The sequence below is a fragment of the Podarcis muralis genome, chromosome 17 (genome assembly GCF_964188315.1).
Source record: "Podarcis muralis chromosome 17, rPodMur119.hap1.1, whole genome shotgun sequence".
Taxonomy (NCBI): Eukaryota; Metazoa; Chordata; class Lepidosauria; order Squamata; family Lacertidae; genus Podarcis; species Podarcis muralis.
The window spans coordinates 9,185,083-9,211,534 of NC_135671.1; the positions used below are offsets into that span (position 1 = coordinate 9,185,083).

The window sequence follows — 26,452 nt, forward strand, 5'->3', positions numbered from 1 at the left end:
CCTGCCTTTGGGGCAATTTCAACATAGTGTGCTGGGTGCTGTACGATCATTGTGTTTTGTTGCTTCTTACAGACTACGTTCTGTAAGGGAGCCGGTGTGGTGTAGTGGTTAGGAGCGGTAGACTCGTAATCTGGTGAACCGGGTTCGCATCTCCGCTCCTCCACATGCAGCTGCTGGGTGACCTTGGGCCAGTCACACTTCTCTGAAGTCTCTCAGCCCCACTCACCATTCTTAACCTACAACTGTTCTTAACCTGAAGGACCACTTTAGCTAATGGGGCCTCCCACTGCTGCCGCGCGTCGGAGCCCAATTTCTGTTCTTATCCTGAAGCAAAGTTCTTAACCTGAAGCACTATTTCTGGGTTAGCGGAGTGTGTAACCTGAAGCGTATGTAACCTGAAGCGTATGTAACCCGAGATACCACTGTATTACAATTGGCGCTGGCTGAATTCATATCGTAATACATTAAAAATGCAGTTACATAAATAATAAAAGCAGCAATAGAAATGCAATTAAAAATACAATTTAATGCAGACATGACATGGGCCACCCGAATGAAACATGCAGACCACTGGTGATCCACAGACCACAGTATGGGATCACCGCCTTGGAGCTACAACATCGTCAACAGTTGGCCCTCCAGCCCTCCGCTTGAAGATCTTTTGTGAGCAGGGCCCTCTGAACATTGAGGGGGACCAGCCCAGAGGAACACAGTGCCTTGGCCCTCAGGAGCCAGTGCCCTGGGTGCTTCATATGAAGGAGAAGACACACACTCAGACTGCTGAATAAAAAAGAATACTGCGTTTATTGTACCTCTAATCTTATGTAACTCTCTAGTATTGTCAGCACCACCCAGTGATGTTAATTGTAACTGCACTTCTTTTGGAAGTCAAACGGAATCTGTTCCGGAGGACCGTTCAACTTCCAAAACGTTCAGAAACCACAGCGCGGCTTCTGATTGCAATTGGAAGCAGCAGAAGCCCCATTGGACAATCGGCTTCCAAAAATAGTTCGCAAACCGGAACAGTCACTTCTGAGTTTGCGGCGTTCAGGAGCCAAAACGTTCAAAAACTAAGCTGTTTGAAAACCAAGATACGATTGTATCAGGTCCCATTTATTACATCTACAATCACCCCTCTAAGTACTGTACAGTGGTACCTCGGGTTACATACGCTTCAGGTTACATATGACTCCGCTAACTCAGAAATAGTACCTTGGGTTAAGAACTTTGCTTCAGGATGAGAACAGAAATCGTGCTCCAGTGGCGCGGCAGCAGCGGGAGGCCCCATTAGCTAAAGTGGTGCTTCAGGTTAAGAACAGTTTCAGGTTAAGAACGGACCTCCGGAACAAATTAAGTACTTAACTCGAGGTACCACTGTACTTACTCGAATGTCATGCACAACTTTCTTAGCCAAATTTAGGGTGCCCATTAGATTTGATTACGTACAAGCTTGAAAAACACCGCTGACATAGCAAATCCTTTTTTTGTTTCAAGGTATTGAAATTTGAGGTGCACATTAGATTTGATGGAGCATTAGATTCACATAAATACGATAACTGTTTCAATTTCCATAACTGCTCCTATTATCAAAGAATTTCTCCTAATGTTCACATGAAAACTCCTGTAATTTAAGCCTACACAATCCAGATCTGAAGTGAACAAGATGTGCCCTGGTTTTTCTTTAACTATTTGATTGCTCCCCCGCCCCCCTCGCAACTACCATTAATATTCCTAGGACTATTGCTACAGTATTACTGAACACACACACAATTTCCCCCACTAACATGTCCAGTTTAACCAGCTAGCAGGAAGTGGGGCTGAAATATAGCAATCTGCCACAATTTCCAGCAAGAGATATTCATTTATTTCAGTTATGAGTCACTCTGTGTTCTGTAAGTGACCAACAACAGGACAGCTTAACAAAATAATGCAGCACAATCAAATAAACACTTAAAATCAACAACTGAGGCATCACAATGCAACTCTCAAACATGCCCAAAGGCACAGAAGCACAACCACAGTTGCTTGAGCCTAAAACAACACACCCAAATGGCAAAAAGGAGGCTGATATTCTTTCAGCAATAAATACAGTAAATAATCAGCATTTTGAAAGTCTGGGCCTTCATTTTCCTCCATGAGGCATGTGGTCTGGTGAATGGTGCCTGCTCTGAGACAAGGAATCAAGCAAAGCCAGAGGATATACCCCACAGGTTGTTTTTCCACATCTGCCCACTTTCCTGGAATTGCTAACTTTTATTCACTTACTTTTTACAGATCATCCAGATGGTGCCGTTGTTATCTTACAGCGTGCCAGTTTTTTCTGAGCCGTTCTCGTGTTTTTGAAGACCATAGAATCATACAGTTGCAGAGCTGGTCATCCCAAAGGTCATTTAGTCCAATGCCCTGCAATGGAAGAACCACACCTATCCTGCTCCCATTAAAATACCGTATTTTTTGCTCTATAAGACTCACTTTTTCCCTCCTAAAAAGTAAGGGGAAATGTGTGTGCGTCTTATGGAGCGAATGCAGGCTGCACAGCTATCCCAGAAGCCAGAAGAGCAAGAGGGATTGCTGCTTTCACTGTGCAGCTATCCCTCTTGCTGTTCTGGCTTCTGAGATTCAGAATATTTTTTTTCTTGTTTTCCTCCTCCAAAAACTAGGTGCGTCTTGTGGTCTGGTGCGTCTTATAGAGCGAAAAATACGGTAGCTTAAGACCATTCTCGTTGGCACATAACAGGGCAAACGTGGCAATTTAAACGAATAATAATCCCATTTTGTGCAAAATCCTAGGCGCACCTCAGAGGATGTTGAGAGAGAGAGAGAGAGAGAGAATGTGAATTCTATTCTCACAACAGCGATGCGAGACAGAAGTTCAAACAGAACACAGTTGACTATATGAGCTCTAAAAACACACACACAAAACACTGTTTTGGAGTTTAGATTAGGAAACCATGAAAGCAATCATTTCCAAATTCTTCAAGGCAAAGATCAACATTAATTAATGCACTTTTAAAAAAAAGGGGGGGAAAGAATGTCAATCATAACTCATTCACTGAGCAATTACTCCCAACTTCTAGAGGACCTGGCAAGAAATGCTGCTGGCACATGTCATATGAGGTGATGTGAAACTGTTATTTACAGTATGATAAACGCTGCCAAATGTGCATAATAGTAGTGATGGTATTTGGTAAGTTTTTTCACAGAAGAAACAGACTTAAGATGCACAGTGCCATGTCTCAAGTTCTCCAGCGTATTTAAGCAAGCGCAGAGATAAAATGCAAATAGGATTGCCAACTGCTCAGCTCACTGCAGCTGTCTTTTAACAGCAGCTTGGTGTGTAGACATTAGCAGGTGATGATGTTTATCTCCATGCTATGGAAAGTCTTAGCCAGATGATCTCTGCACATTAAAAATAAGCACAAGAGCAGGCCAGACACTTGTTTTTCTGTCCACTTGGCAATCTAATTTTCCCTATCTGTCCAGGACAACCCTGATTTGCTGGTGCTTGTTCCGAATAAAGCATTGTCCCTATTATGCTTCTGTTTCAGCATTTTGCAGAGATTTGGGGGGTGCTTAAAAGAAAGTTCTTTTTTTAAAAAAAATACACAAATGTATGACCGCTACATCCAATAGCTAAAGGAATCCTGGGAACTACAGTTTGGAGGTGCAGGTTAATTCTGTGTCCAGGGCAGCTGTCCACTAGCTCCATCTGGTATGCAGGCTGAGACCCTTCCTGCCTGCAGACTGTCTCGCCAGAGTGGTGCCTACTCTAGTTATCTCCCGCTTAGATTACTGCAATGCGCTTTACGTGGGGCTACCTTTTAGGGTGACCCGGAAACTGCAACTAATCCAGAACACAGCAGCTAGACTGGTGACTGGGAGTGGCTGCCGAGACCATATAACACCGGTCCTGAAAGACCTGCATTGGCTCCCAGTACATTTCCGAACACAATTCAAAGTGTTGGCGCTGACCTTTAAAGTCCTAAACGGCCTTGGCCCAGTATACCTGAAATCGTTCCCTCATCGTTCAGCTGGGACACTGAGATCCAGCTCCAAGGGCCTTCTGGCAGTTCTCACACTGTGAGAAGTGAAGCTATAGGGAACCAGGCAGAGGGCCTTCTTGGTAGTGGCACCTGCCCTGTGAAATGCCCTCCCATCAGATGTCAAGGAAATAAACAACTATCTGACTTTTAGAAGACATATAAAAGCAGCCCTGTTCAGGGAAGTTTTTAATGTTTGATCTTTTATCATGTTTTTTGTATTCTGTTGGAAGCCGCCCAGAGTGGCTGGGGTATAAATAAATTGTAGTAGTAGTTGTTGTTGTTAAAAGTGCTAAGAATTGTTAGGAGACCCCTACCTCCCTCGCAGAGCTACAATTTTCAGACGAATTCATTGTTAAACCTCTCTGAGAATTGTAGCTCTATGAGGGGAATAGGGGGTCTCAGCTCCCTTATCCATGTACCCTTCCCATAATTCTTTAAGGTAATGTAACCTGGGTGTCGTGACCTGGGACCCAGGAAATATGTCAGAACCCATAGAACAGACCCCGCTGCTTTCACCCTCTGTCACAGAGCATGGTTCTGATACACAACTGACCTCAGCCTTCTAAGTGCCGAGTCTACAGAAACACGGTCTCACAATCACAATTGTCCAATATAGAAGCAGGTACCTAGCAAAACCGGGGGACGCGGGTGGCGCTGTGGGTAAAACCTCAGCGCCTAGGACTTGCCGATCGTCAGGTCGGCGGTTCGAATCCCCGTGGCGGGGTGCGCTCCCGTTGCTCGGTCCCAGCGCCTGCCAACCTAGCAGTTCGAAAGCACCCCCGGGTGCAAGTAGATAAATAGGGACCACTCCAGCGGGAAGGTAAACGGCGTTTCCGTGTGCTGCGCTGGCTCGCCAGATGCAGCTTGTCACGCTGGCCACGTGACCTGGAAGTGTCTTCGGACAGCGCTGGCCCCCGGCCTCTTAAGCGAGATGGGCGTGCAACCCTAGAGTCGGACACGACTGGCCCGTACGGGCAGGGGTACCTTTACCTTTACCTTTACCTTTACCTAGCAAAACAGAGATTTTTTTAATGCAGTTGTTTTACACATATAATGTAATGTTCAATTAAACCCCAAAGCCAGAGCCAGAAATGTCAAGAATCAATCAGATCACCTCTGAATTGAGTACACAAAGGATTGAGACCTCTTTGTGTGTTCTTACAGTGTAGAGTTAGACTCATAGATCTGGAAGTTTAAACTTTTTTTCTCTTCTCCATGCACCCCCGCACACCTGTCAATAGAAGATGCATTTTTATCTTTTTTTCCTAACAAGCAGGGCCTCTCTTATCAGCTTCACGTAGCAGAAAGGCGAGGCGGCCTTGAAGAGACTAGAAGCTCTAAAGAGCAATAATTCAGACAGGCCGCTTCATAAAAGACTGCCCAAAATGCAACATTTTGCAGGAGACCCATCTGGGGTGGCTTATAGCCTATTAAAATTACAAATTCCTTAAAATTGTATAAGACAATTACAAATGTGACCAGCTAAGCAGTTTAAAAATAATAAAGGCATGGCCTAGGACATAAAGGTCTGCCCAAAATAAAAGGTGTTAATAAACTGGCAAAAAACAGTGAATGAGGAGACAAACCGAACATCATAAGGCAAAGGATTTCAAAACATGGGTGCCACCACTGAGAAGGCCCTCTCTCTTGTCATACTCAGCTAATCATAGACACCCCCCCCCCCCGATGTTTGGAAACAGGCAAGATGTCAGTTCCTAAGGTATTCTGGACCTAAGCAATCTAGGGTTTTAAAGCTAATAATCACCAACACTAAACTAAGTGTCTCCACCCCCATTGTTCAGGGCCTTCTCGGTAGTGGCACCCAGCCTGTGGAACGCCCTTCCATCAGAAATAAACAACTGTCTGACTTTTAGAAGACATCTGAAGGCAGCCCCGTTTAAGGAAGTTTTTAATGTTTGATGTTTTATCGTGTTTTTAATATTCTCTTGGGAGCTGCCCAAAGTGGCTAGGCCACGGGTGGGCAAACTAAGGCCCAGGGGCCGAATCTGGCCCAAATCGCCTTCTAAATCCGGCCTGCGGACGGTCCGGAATCAGCGTGTTTTTACATGAGTAAAATATATGCTTTTATTTAAAATGCATCTCTGGGTTATTTGTGGGGCATAGAAATTCGTTCATTCCCCCCCCCCAAAAAAAAAATATAGTCTGGCCCCCCACAAGGTCTGAGGGACAGTGGACCGGCCCCCTGCTGAAAAAGTTTGCTGGACCCTGGGCTAGGAAAACCCAGGCAGATGGGTGGGGTATAAATAATAAATTAATAACAAAAATAATAATATTGGTTGTGAGCATGCACATACATGCACTACTCTTCTTAAAATTGCTTAGCTCAATTCTTCTGGAGCTACCTCACACACTAAAATTGTAGATGTACTGAGATCATTTAGGAGTACAGTACTAGGATTGGTTGCAGCTGCTAGTTGGACACGTCATGAATCTGGGCTTCATTCCACCTAGTGTATTATATTATTCTTTCCTTTGTGTTACATTATCTTTTTTTTTAATTATTACTTTAATTCCTCCCCCACATCTTATCTGTTGAATGGATCTCTGGGTTTATGCTGAGAACCATTTCTGCATCCCCCCCAGTCATTCTCTCATACTGTATAAGTATTTTATTAATCCCCTCCTCAGCCTGTTTTCTTTGCATTTTAAAGCTTTAAAAGCCCCATATAAGGGCAGACTTTAAAGAACTTACGCTTATTGGCCAAATGTACATTACTTCGCAATTACTAACTTTGATTTAATCACCAATTTTCTTGCTCAACCACTATAACAGGAGAAAGATTCTCTCTCCTTGCTTTTCATAATCTGGTTTGGATTATACTATTCTGAATTAAGGATGCCAAGTAGCCTGAAAAAAATGATTTGGCTTACTCATATGCTTTCTAACCTCCAGGTTCAGTTTTTTCACAGCTTGAAGATATTAAACAATCTGCTAATGCGAGCAGATCAAGCTACTGTTAAAGACACAGGAGCTGGGACTGGTAAGAAAAACATTTGCAATGCTCACCTGAATATTTATATAACTGTACATATTTTTCCACCTCTATTGTGCATCCTAAAATCTAGGTCCTTTGTAAATAGACTGTTAGACAGTCACCAGGTGTCCCCTTTTTTAAAAAAGCTCAGAATAGGCCTTTATTCTGTATGATGACAGTATTTGATGGTGGAAATATACTACTTTTTAAGAGAGTGGGACATGGTATCCATCCCTTTTTTTATCACAGGTGGAAAAATAATTTGGGAATGGCAGGGTTTTTTTGGTTTTAGTGGCCTCTGGGGAAATAGTTAAACACCCTTTTCTACCCACTGCCCCTTCTCTGATCAATTTCACAGCCTCCTGCAGCTGCTTCTCATTAAGAGAAAGGGAGGAAAGCTGGAAAAGTGTTATATGAAGCTGCAGTGTAATCTAGTTTGGCCTAGAGAGTGTAAACAATATCTGAGTTTAGGGGCCTTGATCAAAACAGTTCAAGATCTGCTTGTAGTAAAGGGTCCCCGTCCCCCCCAAGCAGACCTTCCAGGTGTCCCTATTTTCCAGGGACAGTCCTGGATTTACAAAAGCCATCCTGGTTTCTGATTTGATCCTGGAATGTCCAGCTTTTCTTTAAGACGTCTATATTTTCATGGGAGAAATGTTGGAGGGTATGGAGTTATGTGACCCCCCACTCCCCCCCCCCAGCCTAGGAGGTAAGTAACCAGGGCCAGATTTAGGTTCGATGAGGCCCTAAACTACTGAAAGTAATGGAGCCCTTTATATGTCCAGCTGTCCTTTGTCAACAACAAATTGTCGCTGCTTTTTTGTGTTGAATATATGCTATATGGTCATTTGTGGACCTAAGAGGTATCTAAAACCACTTGCACATAACAAAATATGTATTTTATCAAAGTAATTGTTAAACTGAAATGCAATTAAGAAGTATAATATTAATAGTGAAATACAACTATGAAGAAGTATGTTAATAGTGAAATAATTATTAAGCTCCGACTTAAAATGATTTTTTTATTCGTAACAAACTTAATAATGCAAACACGTTGGCCTTTGGCAATAACGAAAGTTCCTTTACAAACTCAATTTACAAAGACTCATAATCCAGTCTGTAGAAACTTGCTATAACATGAAATAATAATTGCAGGTTTTATTTTATTTGTTTTTTATCTTATATTTTGGAAATGTTTATCCAGTTTCCCCCCTTTAATTTTTTGGGGGGCCTCCAGGAGAGTGGGGCTCTAAACTGGAGCTTGTTTAGCTTATATGTAAATATGGCACTGTAAGTAACTATGCAACCTTTAGAAGACATCTGAAGGCAGCCCTTTATAGGGAAGTTTTTTTTAATGTTTCATCGTTCATTACGTTTTCATATTTGTTGGAGGCCATCCAGAGTGGCTGGTGCAACCCAGTCAAATTGAGGGGTATAAATAATACAATATTATTATTATTATTTGAATAGGGCATCCCTATTTTCATCGGATAAATGCTGGAGGATATCCTCTGGCCATGCACCTGTGTCTTTAAAAACAGCCAGTTACTGGGAAATTTCACAAATTAAGTTTTTTCACCACATGGCCTGTAAACGGAATTAAAGAGAATTGGCTGTCTTGCTACGGTTTGCCAAACACCAGTTCTATGGGGACGGGTTTTTAAACTTGGGTGGGTGGGTGTTTTGTTTGGGAGGTGGGATTGCTTCAAATTGTTTTTAAATGCTGCATGTTACTTTGTATTTTGTATTTGCACTTATATTTGTTGGCCGGCATATTGTTTAGGGACTGTTTTAATTGTTTTTAATACGTCTGTTGTGCTTTTTATGTTGCAACTTTATGTTGTGAACTGCCCTGAGGCCTACAAATATAGGGTGGTATACAGATTTAATGTAAAAAAAGAAGAAGTTTGTCGAAGGAAAGCAGGAAAAACAAAAGTTGCCCATTTTGCACGTGTCCTTTTAGCAGAGGTCTGAGGTGCAGAAAACAGGAGATGGAGTTATTTGTGGCAGGGAGCTCAACTTTATCACCTGCTAGGCCCACTTTCAGATTTTGGCAGGCTTAGCTGTTTCACTCTTTATCTCTGGTCAAGCAGGTTTTGAAACAACTTGGGGGAGGAACAAAAATTCTGCCAGCGATCAAAGGAGGATGATCAAATTGTAGAGTTTGCAAAAGGTGTTGATAACTGTTAAGAGACCTCTCTTCCCCTCACAGAGCTACAATTGTCAGAGTTCCCTGGGAAGAAGGGTTGGTTGTTTAAATCCCATTTAGAAACTGTAGCTCTGTGAGGGGAATCAGGGGACTCCTAACAATTTTCATTACCTTGAACAAACTGCAGTTTCCCAAGATTATTTGAGGGAAGCCATGGCTGGCCTAATGGAAGAATGGCGCTTTAAGATAATAGAATAATTATTATTATTTTTAGATTTGCTTCCATCCTTATATTCCCCTGCTTTTTGTGGGGGTGAATGCTAACTGATATAAGGCCCACCTTTGCGTTTGGTGTTCCTAAGCTTTAACTAATGAATTTCTGTCAGGCTGCTTCTAAAAGCTGAAGGAGCTATGAAAAGACATGGTTAATAATAATACAGTGGTGCCTTGCAAGACGAAATTAATCCGTTCCGCGAGTCTCTTCGTCTTGCGGTTTTTTCGTCTTGTGAAGCACGGCTCTTAGCGGCTTAGCGGCTATTAACGGCTTAGCGGCTTTAAGAAAAAGGAAACAAACTCGCAAGAACTCGCAAGACGTTTCGTCTTGCGAAGCAAGCCCATAGGGAAATTCGTCTTGCGGAACGACTCAAAAAACGGAAAACCCTTTCGTCTAGCGAGTTTTTCGTCTTGCGAGGCATTCGTCTTGCGGGGCACCACTGTAATAATAATTTTTATTTATACCCTGCCCTCCCCAGCCAAGGCCGGGCTCAGAGCGGCTTACAAGCAATAATAAAAACAAGTTGAATGATTACAACTTAAAACAAAATTAAAATACAACATTAAAATAATGAAACATTAAAAGGGAGGGAAAGTGAGAAATCTGTGCGAATAAGAAACTATATCGGAGGAAGTTTATTTGTAAGCTGCGTTGAGTCCCACCAGGGAAAAAAGGCAGTGTTTAAATAATAGGAATAAGTTGGAATGATTTTCTGAATGGAAACCAGAAGCAAAAACTCCACAAGTAGTTGTGTGGAACAATCCTAGGGAGCAATTTTGAGAAGACCAAAGAGGGAATTAAAATATAGAACTAGAACCATTTTCGTTGCCATTGTAGGACCTTTGCTTAAGTAAAGTCTCTGTCTTCTGTTTGCATAATATTTGCAAGTTTTACAGTGGCAAATATTTCAAGGTGGAAATAGGATTGCCTCACACACACACACACATAATTGTATCTTTGACAGTAGCTGGGAACAATAAATTTAGCAGGTGAAATTTCCATATGAGGGAACATTTTATTTGCTGTATTTCTGTGTGTCAGGCTGCAGTTAAACGTGCCCAAACAGAACCAGAGAAAAGCCAGGCAAGAGGTGGGGATCTGAATAAAAAGTTGTAAAATTCTTTAATATGCTTTAATATGCATATTTAATATGCTGGTATGGATGCATCTGGTTTGCAATACTGAGAACTTAGCCAACATGTGGGAGCAGGGGGCGGAGAGTCATTCTTGAAAAGTAAATTTCAAGACAATACAACTTTGTACATTTTTTCCCCCCTTCGGTGAACAAACTATAATTGTATATTACATTGCTTTCTTCTTTCTTATATAGTAAAAGAAGAAGAAACAGGACGTGAGAAGTGAGTGAGAAGTTGGTAACTTCTGCATTGACAGGTGGGAAAATAGTAGTGAATTGTGATGAGTGTTCAAGAAGTGGAAGGCATTCTAAAAGTAGCAGAACCAGACACAATAAAGAAACATTCATCGGGAGAAGGGGGGGGGGACTTAGAGGAGGAGGGTTTTTTCCATGTTATGGGCCCAAATTAGGGATGGATAAATCTGCCAATTTGTTTTTTCTCCATTTCTCTTCTGATCATAAATTCAGCAATTTCACCAGATTTCTGCATCAGTTTGCCAATAATTTGTATTTTGACATCCTCACAAAAACCCGCCAGTACTTTAGTGTGCATCTCCCCTAATATACATATTTTTGCCAGTAGTTTCCCCTGATATAATGCCTTTTGATGTTATTTTCACTATTATCTACATTTTTATGCAAGTTCCCCCATATATTCTCATTTTGGAGGGGCCGGGGGAGGTTGGATGGACAGCTCCGTAACAAAAATCAGAAATGGGCAGGTTTCACATAGCTGCATTAGCAAATTAGGTAGATTTGAATGAAAATGCAAAGCAGACTAAATTCCTACCCGTAAGCAACAAGGAATGGGAAGATGGATTAGCTAAGGAGTGAAAGTAATGAAATAGGAGATTAGGGCACCTGTCTGTAAACGTTTGCCTTTCTAAGGGTTTCGTAAATCTCAGACATGTCCGTGCCACCATCTCTCCCTATCTGAACTGCAGGTTCCTTTTCCTGAGCCAGGACTGCGAGGTTTAAAAGGTTCCCCCCCCCCCACTCGTCTGCAGCTGCAGCAACCCTGCCGCGTCTTCTGGCTCTGGGAGCTTTGAATTAATCTGCCAGGACTGGGCAATCAGGTATGTACAGAGCCAGCCGCTGTTAATGAACACACCCAGCTGGCCTGCAGATCTTTGCACAGAACGGAGTGAATACTCTTAGTCTTTCCCACTGATCCAACAAGCATTCAGGTCTGGGATAAAAGCTGGCATAGATTCCATAGGCAGCAGTTTCTCTTTAGTCTGCCCTGCTGCCCCCAACTAATGTTTGGAGCGTTAGTTAAGTAATCTTGTTTTCTTTCCGGCACAGTATATATGATAAGAAGTAAACATGCAGAAAGGGAGACTGGGCTGGAAAATAAATATTCTCCGTGCACAAATAACTGAGCAATAAAATGGAGTCTTCTGTCTGCAGAGTTGTAGCGTGTGTCTTAATTGGGGAGGTTTATTTTTTTCCAGAATAACAGTCAGCCAGAAAAGCATCCCAAATCCTCTGGTGTTAGAGTCCTGGGAAACCTCAATTCAAATAGTTTGGACTGATGAGCCTCACACACAACAGTGATTCGCAAACAAAACAAAGGCACTGCTGAGTATTTGTATTGCCCCTATTCTTAAGGGAAGGCTTGTTGTCTGCACCCCCACTCCTTTCCCAACTGTTGTAAAGTTGTCGTTTTAAAAATTGAATTTATTTCCCAGCCTTCGCCAGCAGGTCCCAGGGTGTGTTACAAGCCTTTAACATTCACAACTAAGAGCAATTAAAATGGATTACAGTCGCAGGAATAGGATGGGTCCTGAAACGCGCGTAAGTCCAGTGTAAAAAGTAAATAGTAAATTTGCCAAAGCTGTGTAGTGAAGAAGCCTGACGTACATCGGTGGGGAGCAGCGCTTGAAATTCACCAAGCGCCCCACATTTTGCACCTGGCTTTTGACTGCTTGCGACCAAGTGAAGATGCTCTGCTGCCAGGATGGTGCCTGATGTCTCCACCATCTGGAGGTGCATGCCTGGGGATCCTTGGATCTTGCCTGTTTTCACACACTAGCAACACATCCTGTAGAATTCTATCCATGGTATTTTATCTGCACCATCGGAACGAAATTCAGGAACCAAAAAGTCATATGGAAAATAGGACTTTTGAGCTGTCTGGCCCCCAAATGGCATTCTGTTTCGGCGACTGTAAAGGTAAAGGGACCCCTGACCATTAGGTCCCCAGTCGTGGCCGACTCTGGGGTTGCGGCGCTCATCTCGCTTTACTGGCTGAGGAAGCCAGTGGCGTAGCGTGGGTTGTCAGCACCCGGGGCAAGGCAAGTAATTTGCGCCCCCTAACCCGTGGATTTGTGCCCCCCAACCCGTGGATTTGCGCCCCCTAACCCGTGGATTTGCCCTAACCCCAGATGTTGCGCCCGGTGCGGCCGGCCCCCCCTGCACCCCCACGCTACGCCACTGGAGGAAGCCGGCGTTTGTCCACAGACAGCTTCCTGGTCATGTGGCCAGCATGACTAAGCCGCTTCTGACGAACCAGAGCAGCGCACGGAAATGCCGTTTACCTTCCCGCCGGAGCGGTACCTATTTATCTACTTGCACTTTGACGTGCTTTCAAACTGCTAGGCTGGCAGGAGCAGGGACCGACCAACAAGAGCTCACCCCGTTGCGGGGATTCGAACCGCCGACCTTCTGATCGGCAAGTCCTAGGCTCTGTGGTTTAACCCACAGCGCCACCTTTGGCAACTGTAACCCTGGCTTAAAGAGAGAACTATGGGACACCTCTATTGCCCAGGACCCCCTTAGTTTGGCTGTGCTTCTGCCCCTTATTTCCCCATCCTGGTCTTCCTCCTGTCTCACTTCCCTGCTTGTTTTCGCAGTTGCAAATTCCATACTGCTTGCAGAGTGCTGTTTTTATCTCATTGCTGACTCCCTTGGCCAGGGCCTTCCCCCTCCCTTGCAGCTTCCTAAAAAAAAGGAAATAATGGGTGATCCCAACCCTCAGCAAAACAAAAAGCAAAGAACAACAAACCCTTACCTTTGAGAAGGGCTTTTTTTTCCAGCCAGAGCTCACAGGAACTCAGTTCCAGCACCTCTCAGGTGGGCACCATTGCCATTATAAGAGAACAAAGCAGGTGTTCATAGTGAGTTCTGGCACCTCTTTTTCTAGAAAAAATAGCCCAGCTTCAGAGGGTGAAGTTGTTTTCCTGGAATGGGGATAAGTGGTGAGGAGGTAGACTTCATTTGAGCACATAGTCATGGGGGAGGAAAGTATGCCTTTGTCTAAAACAGATCAAAGGTAGGGGAAAGTTTTATCTGTTTAATTTCTGTGTTCCAGGATGCCATTAGAGTCACAGAAGCAGAGCTAGTAAGAATATATATTTCTATTGGGTGTTCTGGCCTTGTTCTTTCTCTTAATAAAAAAAAGATTATCTTAGGCTTGGCAAGTCTCTGCCAAAGGCACTAACTTCCATAGATCTCTAGATACAGTTATTAGTGCAAGGGCCAAATTGCACATGACGTGCTTAACGTGGCTGCTTTTATTTTTACTGAAAACAGCACCACGGAGGGCAAACAGCTTCTAGGCAGAGGGTGATTTCCAGCAGAAAACTGGCACGGTGCCTAGGATGGCCAGATGGAAGGAGAACAGCTAGAGTTCCTGCAATTTGAATAGTTGTGTAGAAGAAGGAACTCCACCATGCAATGAAAGCTACATCTGGTGAGATTCCCTTTTCAATTGGTAGCACATGACCCTCTTAATCTCAGGGTTGTGGGTTCGAACCCCACATTGGGCAAAATATTCCTGCTTTTCAGGGGGTTGGACCAGATGACCCTCATGGTCCCTTCCAGCTCTGCAATTATATGATTCTGCTCAACTATTTAGTGATGTATGGAAGTGAGAGCTGGACCATAAAGAAGGCTGATCGCCGAAGAATTGATGCTTTCGAATTATGGTGCTGGAGGAGACTCTTGAGAGTCCCATGGACTGCAAGAAGATCAAGCCTATCCATTCTTAAGGAAATCAGCCCTGAGTGCTCAGTGGAAGGACAGATCCTGAAGCTGAGGCTCCGATACTTTGGCCACCTCATGAGAAGACTCCCTGGAAAAGACCCTGATGCTGGGAAAGATGGAGGGCACAAGGAGAAGGGGAGACAGAGGACGAGATGGTTGGATAGTGTTCTCGAAGCTACCAGCATGAGTCTGACCAAACTGCGGGAGGCAGTGGAAGACAGGAGTGCCTGGCGTGCTCTGGTCCATGGGGTCACGAAGAGTCGGACACGACTAAACGACTAAACAACAACACACAACTATTAAGATGCAGGTGCCCTCTCTTCTTTTATACCTGGCCAACCTAGCAGCCCCTCATCCGGATCGGGGTGCAACCGCTGAAAGAGTGGCTGGGGAAACCCAGGCAGATGGGTGGGATATAAATAATAAATTATTATTATATTATTATAATAATGAAAGCAGCCAAGCCAAGCACACATCTTGAAACTTGTGACTAATATCATGTGTGGTTTGGCCCGAGGTCTATTCCATGATACTATAGCATATTTAGCAGGTTTAATTATTTATCCAGCCTTGATGATGGGCTCTGTGGAACACCTGCTGCCCTATTAGGGAACCAGCCAGAATGCACTTGGCTGGTATCCTGAAGCAACAGGGATCTTGATATCTCTGGGAGAACTGTGCTGTGCTCATCAGCACGATTTGTAACACAATAGGTGGGCTTCAGGGTAGCGTTGCCAACTGATCAGAAAAATAATAACCTAACCTGCTCTTCTGCCCTAAGCAGATTTGTTGGCATCTGTCTGTCTTGAGAGTCAATGGAAGAGTGTGCCTTAGGGGATGAGAGATATACTACTCTCCTGCAGATATTTACACATCATGTTCCTGTCGAAGGCAAAGGCTACAAGAGACAGTTTAGAAGTTTGCAGTCCCTGCTTACAGGCAGATTGGGACAACTCTAGGTTTTTGTTGGGTGACTGCCAAATTTGTGAGCCCTGGAGCAGATTGCTCTACAGGGATTACACCATTGGATGCTGCTTTCAGGGTTGTCCCATCCCTCCCCTACGCACCACCTCTGCTCTTCATACCATTCCATTCCATTTCACTTTTAATTTGCATACCGCCTTCCTATATTATCGTACCCAAGGCAGTTTACAAGCTGAAGAAACAACTAAGATCGCACACCTTATAAAAATAGGATCCAAGACAAGGATTTCATGATAAAAGCCTAACTTTAAAATAAATAGCTTATATCCAATACAATAATATTCAATAATCTATAATACAATAGTACACAATAAATATCAGCAAATAATAATTAAACAGAAATTCACCCTTAACAATTACAATAATTACAATAAAAAAAAAATCCTTCCAGTAGCACCTTAAAGACCAACTAAGTTAGTTCTTGGTATGAGCTTTCGTGTGCATGCACACTTCTTCAGATGTGTGCATGCACACGAAAGCTCATACCAAGAACTAACTTAGTTGGTCTTTAAGGTGCTACTGGAAGGAATTTTTTTTTTTTTTACTATGGCAGACCAACACAGCTACCTATCTGTAACAATAATTACAATAAATAATTACAATAAATAATTTATTTATTACAATAACAATTACAATAAATAAATAATTTCTAAACTATAATCAATAAAAATAACTCACTGTGCATAAAATACGGTAACACTGCAAACTGAGAAGCAAAGACACACTATATATGTGTGTGTGTGTGTGTGTGTGTGCGTGTGTGTGTGTATGTATTTAATGTCTCTGAGTTCCTCTTCTCCCTTCCCAGCTGCTTTTGTTGTTCCTAAAGTCCTGGTCTGGGAAAGGCTCCTACGGCTGGGGGGGTTAAGCAGGACAGGTGCGGTGGGAGGGAAAGCCATTGCCTGGTGGCCAGCACAAAGTCTCTCTCCTGTCTTCTGCCTCTGGGTGGCCCTAACTTACATAAATCGAGCAGGCGATGAAGAAGAAGAGAAGAAGAGTTTGGATTTGATAAGGAGTCTCAAAGCGGCTAACATTCTCCTTTCTCTTCCTCCCCCACAACAAACACTCTGTGAGGTGGTGAGGCTGAGAGACTTCAAAGAAGTGTGACTGGCCCAAGGTCACCCAGCAGCTGCATGTGGAGGAGCAGAGACACGAACCCGGTTCACCAGATTACAAGTCTACCACTCTTAACCACTACACCACACTGGCTTTTCCCATCTCACTAACTCCATGCCATACAAAGCTTCACCTGCTAAGTCTATGTATTGGGTTTGGGGGCTGCTGTTCTGTGTTACGTTGGGTTGCTTGCTGAAATGTTCTAATCTAGATACCTACTTGCACTGGTGTGCTTTTGAACTGCTAGGTTGGCAGGAGCTGGGACAGAGCAACAGGAGCCTGCTCCGTCGTGGGTATTCAAACCGCCAACCTTCCGATCGGCAAGCCCAAGAGGTTCAGTGATTTAGACCACTGTGTCACCCGCGTTTTTTTAATCTAGCTACAGAGCAGGTGACTTCAGTAGCAGTGATGGGGAATGTGGGAATAAACTAAGGCAGTATGTGATGTTGCTGCTGCGATGGTGTGTGCCGTAAGAGGTGATTCTCGGGTACATAGGACAATGCTTGCAGGATTCTATACCAATAAACAGCTTTGAGTGATTATGCTTGAGATAATGTAGATGGCATGTATGCATTCAACCCTTGGGAACTGCAGCTTCGCTCCAGAAATGCAGGTGTGTACATGTCAAAGCTCCTTTGTCTGGAGGCCAAACATACCTGGCATCAGGCATGTGAAAAGTTCACGGCGGTTGCGAAATAGGAGGGGCTGAGGGAGGCCTGCATTGAAGTACAGTATTGAGACTGAAACATTCTCCCTCAAGGAAGACACGTCTTCAGAAGCAGGGTGCCAATAGCAAAACTTACAATTTGTGATTACAGTGGTAACTCGGGTTACATACGCTTCAGGTTACAGACTCCACTAACCCAGAAATAGTGCTTCAGGTTAAGAACTTTGCTTCAGGATGAGAACAGAAATCATGCTCCGGCGGCGCGGCGGCAGCAGGAGGCCCCATTAGCTAAAGTGGTGCTTCAGGTTAAGAACAGTTTCAGGTTAAGTACGGACCTCTGGAACGAATTAAGTACTTAACCTGAGGTACCACTGTATAATTTTACAAGGTAAACAAAACATAGCAATAATGCAAAACCAAAGATGAACTGAAATGACAGTTGCTTTACTATTTGTTCTGGGGTTTTTTTTGAAAAGTGTGTTCTCAAAACTTCCTCTGTTTGTTTTTTTTATAAAAAAGTTGGCTATAACCCAACAGAAGGTCGGGGATTGAAAGGCATCTACTCTCTTGCCAATCAGATGATAGGTGAATTAGGATATATGTACGTATGTACACCTCCATTCATTAAAACTTTTCATAAGCTCCCAGTGTCAGAAAACTGGCAAGTTGCTTTCTTCTTAAAATGACAAGGTGAGCAGGCTTTACTGTTGCCCGCCACTGCCAGCCAAATGACAGGACCCGTGTGTTTTAATTTAAACTTTGTGACTTTATATTGTTGTTGTAAGCTGCCCTGAGGACATTGCTTAGGACAAAAGGCGGGTTAGAGATAAAACAACACACACACACACACACTTGGGTGTTTTTTTTTAATCCTCACTTGTTAAACCAGCTCTTTCTGTGCATATATGTGTGGAAAGCTTTAAAGGGATTGGAAGATAGGCTTTTAAAAGCCCATGTCAGGACACTGTTCAAATTCCAGGAAGTGTCAGAAGGATTTGGCAAGTGGTTCTGTTTCTTCCAAAAACCCTGAAGTTCAAACTGAAATCTGGCCAAGATCTGAATGTTCAGATTAGCCTTATTAAAGGCTTTCTACAAAAGGTAACTTTGACAACTTGTCTGAGTTTAATGTTAAGTCAAATTAGTACGGTTTGAGGAACTGACATTCCTTAAACAGACATATACAGTAACTTATATCTGGCAGATGCGGTAGGTCTCAAACTTTCTGGGAGCTGAACTCGATCCCTTTTCCTGAGCCAACACTGCTTCTTAAAGACTAGAGGTCTCTAGGACCCTATGTCCTGGGCCTTGAAAGATGCATGCATTGCAGGGAATTGGACCAGATGACCCTCGGGGAACACTTCCAACTCTACAATTCTATGATTATGTGATTCTACACTACTGAGTGGCCTTATGTCTTACTTTACAGACCTCTAATCCAAAGGACTGTCAGAGAGGAGGGTCCTCTATGTGAAGACAACACTCTATCCAAGGGCTGTTCAGTCCAAGTTTGGTTAAAACAACAAAGAACCATAAAAACAGAGAGCAAGAGATTTGAAGTTGACCCTCAGCAGTAAGGTCACCATTGTGAGGTACGTTTTATTTCCAGTTAGATTGCATGTAATTATTTCTAAGTTTGCACCTCTACGTATGAAAAGTCACAAGCAAATTTTATTCAAATTGGTGTCGTCTTTCTGTCCTTGTTTTTGGGCAATGCATAAATAGCTGCCCTCCTTTCCTGGGGAAGGGGTGGTCCACTATTGCGCTACTGCTGGTCCAAAACATTTTGCTGACTGAAGCAAAACCCACCAATGATGTCCCACCCCTAACCCTATGCTAAGATTAACACTTTGGAAAATCTCACCCTACTATTCAGACGTCAATTCCTGCCTTTGTCTATTGTCTAAATCAGTGTTTCCCAAATTTGGGTCGCCAGCCATTTTTTGGACTACAACTCCCATCATCCCTAGCTAGCAGGACCGGTGGCCAGGGATGATGGGATTTGTAGTTCAAAAAAGAGCTGGAGGCCCAAGTTTGGGAAACACTGATCTAAATCAAGGATAGGGAATGTTTGACTTTCCATGGGTTACTGGACTACAGCACCCATAATCCATGACCATTGGTCATGCTGGCTGGGGCTGATGGGAGTTGAAATCCAACATCATCTGGAGGCTACAGGTCCCGTGCCTCTGCCCTAAATTCTACTACTAAAGCAGCTATCTTCACCTTGCCACATGGTACTGCTGATCCTCTTCTGTGCTCACAAAAACCATTGGAAGTGGAGTTGTTAACCGTGAAGGTTCTAGGTATGAATTTCCTCCTGCGTTTGAGGGGCAGCTTTCTTCTAAGGATTTCAAAGCCTCTAAACTCGCCTGTTTGTACACAGCACAAAGATGCTCATTGCTTTCTTTATGAAATTGATCCTAAATTAGTGCAAAGCGAAGAATGTTCTGCTGAATTATTTTTCTTATTTAAGTACATTGTTTTTGAACCAGTTTTTACAACTCTCTTGTCGGTGAGTCCATACATAAAACTTAAGTTAGCCAGAGAGTCTGTGCAAATAGAAACTATTTCTCAACACTTTTTGTCCCATTTTAACACAGTTCACAAGAGGCTAGAGTTACAAAACAAACCAGAAAAAAAGCACAGCTTCTTCTGGCCTTAACTCTTTTAGCATCTGATGTATAAAATTCAGCAGGTGAACCTTTTCACTGCAAGGTGATAAACACATTATCTAGCAAATGTCTGTATGCCAAGCTACTGTTAAATTCTCAGCTGCAGGGATTCATTGCTGGCAACTCCACATGGCACGTTCCTCTATAAAAACTGTTCAGTGTTACTTGTGAATATGCCCTAAAATAATGAAATCAATTGTGCATTTTCAAGAGCATTAATGAACACTCTTCTCCTGCTGCAGTTTATATACATTGCCACAATGCACGTTATACGAGTGCCATGTTCCTGTACATGAATGCACACCCATGCCTGCAACCTCCAGTTTGGGAAGCTGTCATTGCACGTGTGCAACAGCTGTCTCAAAGGGACACACCTCAGCTTAACCACAAAGTGAATGTGGCTTACGCTTTCAAATCGGGTGGAACCTGGTTTGAAGAGAAACACATCAAAGAGCATTTTAAAAGAAACTACAGGATAGAGATTGATTGTGGCTAACTACATGTATACACTGCTTCAAACATCAGGGATGGGAGTGTGTTGGGATCTGAGTAAATGGTAATGTATATGCAGCCTCTGTGTGAAGTCTCCTTCCCAGTACCTAGAATGTTGCCATTACAGTGTTCTCGTACTGAAGATGCTGGGAAACATAGTTCTGTTGTTGTTGTTTAGTCGTTTAGTCGTGTCCGACTCTTCGTGACCCCATGGACCAGAGCACGCCAGGCACTCCTGTCTTCCACCACCTCCCGCAGTTTGGTCAGGCTCATGTTTGTAGCTTCGAGAACACTATCCAACCATCTCATCCTCTGTCGTCCCCTTCTCCTTGTGCCCTCCATCTTTCCCAACATCAGGGTCTTTTCCAGGGAGTCTTCTCTTCTCATGAGATGGCCAAAGTATTGGAGCCTCAACTTCACGATTTGTCCTTCCAGTGAGCACTCAGGGCTGATTTCCTTCATGGATCACTGCTCCTTCATGGATCACTGCCTTGCCGTGGCGAAGGGGCTTGAATAACTCAGAGAAGCTATGAGCTATGCCGTGCAGGGCCACCCAAGATGGACAGGTCATAGTGGAGAGTTTTGACCAAACGTGATCCACCTGGAGCAGGACCTGGCAAGCCACTCCAGTATCTCTGCCAAGAAAACTCCATGGACAAAGACAACATAGTTCTACAGGATGCCTAAGTCCATACCACAGGTGGCGTGGAAACTACTTTTCCCAGAGGTCCTTGTGTCTGAGATCAGCGGCGACCTTTGGGCTTTAAAATTTCAGTGGTGCCCTCTGCGACGCCAAAATTTGGTGCCCCCCACCTCTTGCCTTCCCTTTGATGTCATGGTTGCAGCACCCCCTGTGGCGCCATCTTGGCTCAGCACCCACTGTGGGAGAACTGGTCGTGCCCCCTAAAATCCACCTCTGCTGGGATGCCACTGCCACAATCACCAGGCAAGTCTGGAAAAAGGGAAAGGCAGGCGTCTGGATCCTGTAACAATCCCAGTTTAATTAATATGCAGGTTATATATTCAGACTTGAGGGGGAAGTTCGCTATTTTCCCATGGGAAATAGCTTTGTAAAGCGTGCTACTGAATCACCAAAAGAGTTTTCCCATCACATCTTTCAGGTCAGCATTTGTTATAAGAGCTAGACCCCCATGCCTACCTTTAAAAAAAAAAAGTGGTTTTGGGTTTTTTCGCTACCAGATTATGTGACAATTACCAAACACATCACATTTCCTTTTTTTAATTTTTTTATACATTTTTCATATTTTGAATATACATCATACATTTTCTGCAATAAATCACTTCCCTCAGAACTTCCCATTCCATGGCAACCTTATTTTGCTGTATATCCTTTTCTTCCATCCTATTTCAACCCTTATTGTTAGTAACTGCTGCTCACACTGTTGTTCCTACTTGTAAGTTAATTTAAATATTATATCACAAAGAGTTGGACACAACTAAACGACTAAACAACAACAACAACAAATCTCCTTAAATACTCTCCCAAGTATTTCCACTCATCTTGAGTCTCGTCTTGGTTTCTTTCCCCCCCTGCTGTCATATATGCTAGCTCTGTGTATTCTATCAAATTATCTTGCCAAAAAATGGCAAAAACCAATCACATTTTCTGCCCTGTCATGGAATTGTGGGATAGAGGCAGGCAGCTCTGAATAGCAAAGTGAGGCAGCACAACGAGTACATTCAAACTTTGCAAGCCACAGACATTTGGTAGAATTTGCGCCTAGTGCTGCAGAACTCCCAGTGTTAAGTCAGACTTGCTGGAAAGGCTCGGCTGTTATGTTTTGGGGACTGTCTGGAGTGTGTTATGTTTGGTTCCCATTCTTCTCCTTATCCCCTGCCAGTGTTCGCCGCTTTGCTACCTGTTTCCATTCCCACCTCTTCTGCAGAGCCACCGATCTCCTCCCAGCCTTGTCCCCTCTCTGCATGCTGCTCTTGTTCCCTCTCCCTGCACCTTTGTGCCATTCAGCCTCTTTTGTGCCTATCTTGTTCATTCTTTCCCTTTCAGCGCCATTCCTCTTGTCTGACTCGCCCCTCCTTCCCTTCGCCCTCATGGGTGGTTTTGTCTCCTTGGTTTGTGTGGTCTGCCCTGCACATTCCAGGCCTTTCTCTCCTCAGGACCTGACATGTTCCCCACAGAAAAGGGGATTTATCACATGGATTATGCTTTTCATTCTGCCTTTTGTTTTCAAAAAAATTCACCCTTCTCTCTCCCCCCACCCCCCTTGTACTTTGTATACACAGACTTGACAATGCACATATCTGAGGGCTTTTCTGGAGTGCCTGATGCATATGATTCTTTGTGCGTTTTAGTTTGAATTCTCCATCTTTCGTTTCTTTATGTATCTCAGCACCACAGGCCTGACTTTGCCAGCTCAGAGGTGCGTTCCCTGCCCCCCCCCCCCATTCCTCCACTCCGAAGCAAAAATAGGCCTGTGCAGGCTCATACCGTCCACCATTTCTCAGACAAAGAGAGAAAGAGAGGCGCTTGTGTACTTTCTCAAACCATCACGGACACATGTTGTTGAAGGCTCTCCTGCATCAGCTATAGGTTGCGTTGCGTTGCTCCACAAAAGTCTGTCCGTTGCTGGCTTCTGAGGCAGGGTGTGTTAGTAAACTGACAATAACCATTTTTCTATCCCACCCCCCCCCCAGGCCACAACACACAAACATGTTGCATTTAATAGAGTCTTAAATCCTTCAGTGAATCTGGCATATTAAAGAAAAGCCTCCTGTAACTTTGAACACGTTCAGCCACAGCTACCACCTGAAGGGACCTGAAGGGGAACAGTGCGTTTTGTGCCCCTGTGCATGCATTTACATATATGCGCAGGAACCCCACCCTGCCCAAACTAAATTATAGAGATGGAAGGGGAAGATGCTGAAACCTGGGCGGGGGGTTGGATTTTAGAGCGCACAAAAATAGGAAAATTTCAAAGCAGGCCAATGCTTCATCCAAATGGCAAAACAGGAATGGGGATTTCGTGAGGGGCAGGAACCTGAAAAGCAGAACTTTCTCTGTCTGAAGGGGGGGGGGGACTGGAAAATTGCGATTATATGAGCCTATTGTGCATGTGGTGGTGCTGGCAGTGTTTTGGGAGCTGCCGCTTTGTATTCCCATCTGAACTTTTGTTTTCAGTAGGATGCTCTCGCAAGTTTGCAGCGGCGGCAGCAAAAGCCCTCATTAAAAATGCGTGCGCAGCAAAATCCTGTGGCAGAATAAATGGAGACATTCAGCAGAGCCTTGAAACAAAATCCATATGAGGGAGCCCCCCTCCCCCTCCCCTTCCCCGCATCTCCTGCCCTGATAGCACAGGGATTTGAGGCAGCGGGTCTGGCTCTTGCTTGCTGCTGCGTATGTGTACATCTGTGGCTACAGGAACTTTGCCCAAACTTCATTCAAAGCAGTGGGTCTTTCAGCCTTTGCTTTCATTCTGAGCAGAGGGAGGGGGGGGACCACGGGCCGCTCCATTTCCACAGAAAGGGGGGGGGTGAACGTTGCTCTAGCCATTCTGAGCGAAGCATCCACATCCCATTTCCCTACCCCTGGTGCAGAGTGGTGAAGCCCCACGGCTGCTCCTCTGTATGGGTCAGCTGCTCCTCTTTGTAGCAAAAAGATGGAGCAGAAAAGGGGGAATGAGACGTGAAGAAATTTACTACACATATTGAATCAAAGCACTGATCCTGAGAAGGCCTGAATGCCTACAGCTCTATTTTTTTTTTAATTACAAAGAACTCGCCCGGTTCCTTTTGTGTGAAGCAGCTGTCAGAATCAGACCCTGTTTAATATGTGTCAGGCTATCCAGCCGTGAGGGCGGTGTGCAGGGAGTTTATAGTATAAATGGCTGTGGCTGAAAACCCCACCGAGGGGGGATTAAGTGTCTGGGGCTGCTGCGGAAGCCTTTGGAATCTGCAGTGCTTACGTTAGGGTTGCCAACCTGGGGTTTAGCAAAAATGCCAGAGGGGTGTGTGCCAGAACTGGGCAGAACCAGGTTGATTGGCTAGCGCGTGGAACGTGGCCATTTGGAGGACAGGTCAAGAGGGCACAGCCTGGTGCCCAGCTTCAAAGTATTTGCTATAGTCATAGAATCATAGAGTTGGAAGGGACCCAAGGGTCATCTAGTCCAACCCCCTGCAATGCGGGAATCTCAACTAAAGCATCCATGACAGATGGCCATCCAACCTTTGCTTAAAAGGAAGGAGAGTCCACCACCTCCCGAGAGAGTCTGTTCCACCGCCAAACAAAAAGTTCTTCCTGATGTTTAGTCGGAATCTCCTTTCTTGTAGCTTGAAGCCGTTGGTTCGAGGCCTACTCTCCAGAGTAGGAGAAAACGAGCTTGTTCCCTCTTCCATGTGGCAGCCCTTGAGATACAGTCATACCTCATGTTACGTCCGCTTCATGTTACGTTCTTTCAGGTTACGTCCTGCGGCGACCCAGAAGTACTGGAAAGGGTTACTTCTGGGTATCGCCACTCGCACATGCGCAGAAGCGCAAAATGACGTCACACGCATGCGCAGAAGCGGCGAATAGCAACCCGCGTATGCGCAGATGTGCCGCTGTTGGTTGCGTTCTTTTCATGTTGCGAACGGGCCTCCGGAACGGATCCCATTCACAACCAGAGGTACCACTGTATTTGAATATGGATATCCTATCTTATTGTAGTCAAACTGATCTTGAACCTTAGGTGGTTGTTTAAATTAAAATTGGTAATAGTAAAAGAGTTGGCAGATCCCCCCCCCCCCGTTTACATTCAGTTCTGTGGAAACTTACAGACCCCACCACATAGAAAAAATTATTCTTGCGATTATATAGCATCTTCTTTTGTATGCATAACTTGAAATGCCATGCAAAAGTCTCATGGGGAGTAGGGAATGTGAAATGCAGGATAGTGAGAGGGGAATGTGAGCAGGTGTGCAGTTGTGCTTTCTTCCTATCAGGGAAGAAGAGGCAGATTTGTACTTGTGTGTTTGTGTATGAGAAAGACAGAGACAATGACAGAGAGACGGACATATTAAGGGCTTTGTTAGGATTTTTAAAAGCTGGGCTACCTGCAGCTAGTGTTAAGACCTACATTGGGTTGTGGAGGCAGCTGTTAAACCGTCAACATTTTATTTTATTTATTCAAAAACATTTCTAAATTCAGGGCTTTTTTCTTCTTCTTCAGCCAGAACTCGCCGGAACTCAGGTGGACGCCATTGCCATGATAAAAGAACGAGGGAGGTGTTCACAGTGAGTTTCAGCACTTCTTTTTAGCTAGAAAAATAGCGCTGTCTAAACTTAATATTTAAAAATCTCTAAGTGGCATATGTGCGTGTCTGTTGCAGAGCTGGCATTAATATCAAGTGACATGAAACAGTTGCTTCAAACTGTTGCTTCCGGCCTCCATTTTATTACATTTGCTGTGTTTAAAATGTGTTGGGACTGATGTCACTCTGCCTTCTTGCGTTGGGTGTGAAAACGCCTGACAAATGCTTTACATGTTACAGAAAAGACAGATCCCTGCCTCTGAACTGTGGGTCAATCATACTATTTGCACTCATTAAAAACAATGCCCAGAAGCTTCAGCTGGTCACAGATCCCAAATAAATATTTAGAGTGTGTTAAGAGTCATGTTTAACCCATTGCAGAAATGCATGTTTCTTCCTCCTCTGAATTATATGAAGTGCTACAGAGACCTACACCAGACTTGTCCACCCATTTAAATACAAAAACAAAACACGCTCACATATGATCAGCATCTTGGTCCTGTGCTGGAAGGCAATCCTCTGTAGTGAAGTTCTCCAGCTAGCACATCTGGTCCTCACTATCTCTGGTAATGGAGCTAGACTTTCAGATAGAAAAAGTGATACAGTTCACCTGGGATTGTTCGGCTTCACATGGTCCCAATGCTTGCCCATGTTTGGAAGAAAACTTCCCCA

General features: G+C 44.0%; 1 protein-coding gene across 1 annotated transcript in view; it reads left to right on the plus strand.

Annotated features, from left to right (window-relative positions):
• The first annotated feature begins 11,560 nt into the window (after nt 1–11,560).
• Nucleotides 11,561–26,452, plus strand: part of LOC114587337 (ephrin type-B receptor 5) — a 156,848-nt gene continuing 141,956 nt past the window's right edge. The window contains exons 1-3 of the mRNA XM_077921506.1: nt 11,561–11,673; nt 18,778–18,940; nt 25,699–25,763. The gene's annotated coding sequence lies outside the window, so the exon portion shown is untranslated. The remainder of the gene's footprint in view (nt 11,674–18,777; nt 18,941–25,698; nt 25,764–26,452) is intronic.